Source organism: Mytilus galloprovincialis, chromosome 11, assembly GCF_965363235.1.
Source record: "Mytilus galloprovincialis chromosome 11, xbMytGall1.hap1.1, whole genome shotgun sequence".
Classification (NCBI taxonomy): domain Eukaryota; kingdom Metazoa; phylum Mollusca; class Bivalvia; order Mytilida; family Mytilidae; genus Mytilus; species Mytilus galloprovincialis.
The window spans coordinates 47078265-47083899 of record NC_134848.1 but is presented as its reverse complement, the minus strand read 5'-3'; the positions used below and the strand labels follow the sequence as shown (position 1 = coordinate 47083899).

Here is a 5635-nt window from a genome sequence, read left to right as displayed (position 1 = left end):
TGTATTGTTTCCTTGTTCCGTTACTCTATTTGATTCTTGTCTTTCTTTGACTTGAGGGAGAAAACTAAACTGGTTTGCCTAATATTTTCAGATAATTATAGTTCTAAATTAATCCGAAGTTGAAAAAAGAACTGATCTCTTTTAAAAATAAACTCAAGAAGAAAACACGTCTAAAGCTACAAAATAAACAACGGTTGTTTTTCAATAATCAAGACACAACATAGAATTAAAATTTATATTTGTATTTTCGAAAAAAAACAAAAAGACGAAGCACTCGTTTTACATAGCCAACAAAAATGCTTATCATAATTCAAGAGAAAAGGGAGAAGAAAACGCAACATAAAATATAAAGATAAAAATATTAACAGTTAAACTGAGATTTGATGAGTATTTTCAAAGTCACCTAGAAGTGCGATTTGTACAGTCTGTCAAATTTGTGTAAATAAATTACTATAGATCAGAGGTTGATATGCAGTTTTGTTGATATCGACTATAGATTCTTATTTTAAATTTTAAGGGGCATTAGGAATATTGTCCTACATTTAACAGGAAAGAAATGATATATGCTTTGACATTATGTAAGATTAAAAACAAAGCGGTTTTAAAACAAACCTGCTTATGTCGTTCACCTAAATGTATTCAACAATGAACTCTCTCCAACATTGTAGTAGTACAAGAGTACAGTTCATGACAAAAACTTTTTTTCTTGATCTTGGATTGCTGATCATTTGTCTGTTTAATTTCTTTTTATCTTCTTTAGTTTTTGCTCAAATTACAAAAAAAAAAGTAAAGTAAATCCTCATTTAAAGGCAATCACTTCTATGAAGAGTGACAGTTTCTAGCTATATTGCAACATTTGACTTGTTTGTTGATTTTGACTGATAATTTTTTGTTATATACAATTTACATTTATTTATCAACATTCCGAACAGCGATATACTACTGTTGCCTTTATTCATCAAAGTCAACCGCCCAAACAAATCGTAGAAATTGTCATTTAAGGTCAATAACTTCAACACGCAGTCTTGCTGATCATAATTACAACTTTAAGAATCTCTCCATCTTTTAAAGTTTTCAAGATAAAGATTGTAAAATTTGTCATTGAAAGGAGATAACACCTACAAAAAGTCACCTGACAGTATTGTCGCTACGAGCTATTGGAAGAGCTCAATATTCTGAAATTTTTTGCCCTTTCAGAATTTCTCAATTCATAACAGTTGTTAAAATAACAGACAAAAAAATGCATTATACCCAAATATTCCATTTTTAGTCATGTTGGCCATCTGGGATGACGGTTTGGGTTGACGAACACCCATTTCAAGGTATGTACCTAAAGAATTATTGTGGCCAACTTTGGTTTATTTTGGCCCACTAGTTTCAGAGGAGAATATATATGTGAAATTTACAACAGCGAACGACGGACGCCAAGTGTAAGAAAAACTTCCTTAGCTATTCGGCCACGGGACATGCATTCGAATTCACCCGATTGATTAGAGTATGTAATTTTGTACGAATTTTGAGTTTGTTTTTCTAATATAATCTAAAACTATGTTTTCATTTTGTAATAAAATATTGCTGAGATCATCATTCAGGAATAAGTTATTATTGTGCCTGTGTAATAATGAAAAGAAAATCAGACAGGCAAATTTCATCATGATTTTTAAAAATCGCCATCTACCATATGACCGACTAAACTGATAGCAATGATTATTCTATCCCCTTTTTGATTTTCAGCCGTAAGGTGCTGAGTCAGCCTAATAAGCTCATAAAATTAGCGGTTTTTTCTTTTTCTTTGTTCATGCAATTAAAGTAATCGAAATTTCACAATGGGTAAATTAACGTATGTACAAGGTTTTAATTTCATGCACATGTTACTGATTTTTTTGTATTTTTCACTTCTATGCCTGTGATAATAATTCAACCAACAAACCGGAATTCTGGGTCTGATTTACACATGTCGGCTGAAAAAGACTGACTGTTAAAATTATGTCCACTTAACGTAACAAAATATATTTTGAATCATATAATTTATTACTCCTGGCCATTGAATATTTTGAAGAAAAAAATCTCTTTACCAATTTTACACATCCCAAATACCAAGTAACCTGCTGTCCTCATCTCAAATCACTTAAAAACAATAAACACAAAGTAAAAAGGTCAAACCTCAAGTACAGTTTAAGACGATCCTTCTTGCATATGTAGATGATTGTTCTGCTGAATGCCGATAAAGATATTTCTGACTATTACAACTTAAATGTTACACGTAGTGTTGAAAAACAATGTACAAGGTTTTTGCTAATTACCACTTTATTTTAGGTCTAGTGAATAGTTGGGACAACATCCCTAATGCGCCTTGAAATGAGGAACTCAAAAGTCACGTGTAAAGAAAAAATCTCTGTGTAGTGATATTGGACATATTTCTATTTTTAGCAAATGACTGAACTTAATTATTTGTGGTGATTAGGAAAGTAGAGGAACATAGAATAAATGTGTAAAAACTATGGAGCTATTGAATGTGTTCAAAGTATTAAATTTTCAAAGAACTTATTGTGTTAAAAAGGGGATATTTTACCACAAGGAGCCGCATCACAACAGGATGTTCGGGGTTTGCTAATTTACGGAAAAAGTAATCTCACTTCGTACCCCGAAAATTTAACCACATATGTGAAAATGTCACAGCTTCGAAACAAGCTATCATACATATCCAAGTTAACGATATGGACTGAGCTACAGGAAAAAACGTTACCATTACCGCCTATGTAAAAACAATTAAAGATTTTGACCCAAATTAGAAGCTTAATTCCAGAAGTTGTCAGACTGATTTATGGATGATTTCACCTTGTACACCACCGAAAATGATGGTAAGTAGTTTTTTATTTATACCTAGATATCATAAATTGTTTAAGATAAATGTTTTTGATAAAGATCAGCAAAAACTCGAGGAAATTTTCGCTTTTAAAATGCATAACTGGCACGGGGCTGAACACTTGTTTTAGGCACAATCATAAATTTGTTTACTTCCGAGAGATCCGAAAGGAATTTGTTTACTACATTAAAAAGGCAAGAAATAACTTTTAAATATTATTAAATTGTAAGTAAACATGACACAATATAGTCTTTGTTATGTAATTATCACTCTGGTCTACAGGAATACCTGATAATCAAGGGAGATAACACACTTCATACGAGTAATATGAGATTCATCATCGCATGTGCTTTTATCCAATGATTTGACCCCTGGTCAGTAGATATCATATGCACAAAAAAACAGACAAACACATTTACATGTTTTAAGAAAATCATGAATTATTATTTTTAATGCACATGAGCAAAACAAAAGATATTGTCATTTCTCAGTGAAAAAGGGGGAGGGTCAAACCTTCTTGAAAACAATATTTCTGCACCTATTCAACTATTAAGCTAGTTAGCTACTACCCATGGTTCTAATACAAAAGGTTTAAATGAAGGTGGCTAAGCCACAAGGGAGAAGCATTTGTCTTTCTTTGTGATTAAACTTTCAAGAATAGATTTTTCTCTCTCAATAATACTTATGCATTTAAATCAAATGATAACACAGCCTGAGTATTTTTTTTATCTTATTTCAGTTCCAGACATATCATTATTTTTCAACCTGAGATGGCAAACTAGAGGTTTTAAAAAGTCCTGAATAACTGGTAAGCATTTTGTTTTATTAGGCAAGCTCTAAATTGTTTATTTCTGGTATTTATGCAATAGAAATTACAGTCAGTATGTTAAAAATATGCTAATATGAAAACTGTTGCTATGGTCTTGGTATTAAATGAAAAGGCTTAGTTACAGATCGTTTGGACTCAATATTTCGAGTAAAATCTTGCGGCAACTGTTTCTCACGTAACACTGCAAACTATTTTTAGCGCTATTTTGATCTGTCGTTATTTAATGACGCCATAATACATGTGATGTCACAATGTTTCCGTTAAGACCTCATGTGGATTTCTCACTGATAAAAGGTTTTCACTGAAAAACATGTAAAAAACATTTTTTCTCAAATAGAATTATGTGAAAGGACAAGTTTTGAAAATTTGCACTATATTGCACTCTAATTATATGATATGGATGACTTTCCCAGTAGTTTAGAGTGGTTTCAACAGTATTAAATACAAGATTTCCACTAGTAAGAATAATTATTTTGGTGTTGTTTTTTTTATAAAACCTTCAGTTTTGCATAATTTCTCTGTCAAAATGCACTTTAAGGCACAAGAAAATTTTATAGAATGCTTTATCAGGGTCTGTGTATTGTAATTAAAGGTTATAATCAGAAGTTTTGTCCTTGTTTTGACTAGTGGAGGTAATCTGGAAGAAATTACTTATACATACTCATTGTATTCAAAATAAATGAATATAGCGACGAAAGTGTCATTGCCTTATAGTGCTAAAACAACTTTATTTTTTTTCAGAAATGGACAAAAATACAAAGATTTATTCAGAATATTATACCGATGAAGATCACATAAAAATATTTGGAAAAATCAGAAGTATGGATTTCAATATGGGACAACATCCCTAATGCGCCTTGAAATGAGGAACTCAAAAGTCACGTGTAAAGAAAAAATCTCTGTGTAGTGATATTGGACATATTTCTATTTTTAGCAAATGACTGAACTTAATTATTTGTGGTGATTAGGAAAGTAGAGGAACATAGAATAAATGTGTAAAAACTATGGAGCTATTGAATGTGTTCAAAGTATTAAATTTTCAAAGAACTTATTGTGTTAAAAAGGGGATATTTTACCACAAGGAGCTGCATCACAACAGGATGTTCGGGGTTTGCTAATTTACGGAAAAAGTAATCTCACTTCGTACCCCGAAAATTTAACCACATATGTGAAAATGTCACAGCTTCGAAACAAGCTATCATACATATCCAAGTTAACGATATGGACTGAGCTACAGGAAAAAACGTTACCATTACCGCCTATGTAAAAACAATTAAAGATTTTGACCCAGTTGTCTCATTGGCCATTATATCACTCCTCAACATATTAATATAACGCGCAAATTTGTCTTACAAATACTATCAAAACTTGTCTGTATATCTAACTTATTAAATAAATACAGTCATTTATTATCACACACGTTAATGCACCAAATGGACACATCAAGTTATGAGTACACTAACCTGACAGTCAAATATCAACTAATTAACTAATTACAGATACCAAGATTACCCTTTTGTACGCCAGATGCGCTCTTCGTCTACAAAAGACCAATCAGTGACGAACGAATTAAAAACGTTAAAAAGGCCAAATGAAATACGAAATTTAAGAGCATTTAAGATTCAAAATTCCAATAGGATTTGCCATATACAGCTATGGTAATCTATTCCTTGGGTAGAACATCCAATGCCTATCAAACAATTCACATTTTTGTAAACAGTTATTTTTAATCATGACCATATTAATGATAAATCATGTAAATACAGAAGTGTTGACTACTAGGTTGGTAAATGCAAATACTTATGTCTTCACATACGGACTTAAAATTAAGGAAGCACACATATCAGAAGTTACCGTCTGAAACAATATGTAATACATGAATCGGGCATGTCTTCTCTAAATTATGATATCAATTTTTAGTTACGGAAACACGTAAGACA

General features: G+C 31.5%; 1 long non-coding RNA gene across 1 annotated transcript; it reads left to right on the top strand.

Moving 5' to 3' along the window:
- The first annotated feature begins 2394 nt into the window (after nt 1-2394).
- On the top strand, nt 2395-4746 carry LOC143052276 (uncharacterized). Its single transcript, XR_012971059.1, has 3 exons — nt 2395-2861; nt 3606-3674; nt 4437-4746. It is a non-coding gene; the product is annotated as an uncharacterized LOC143052276 (long non-coding RNA).
- Nucleotides 4747-5635: the final 889 nt, after the last annotated feature.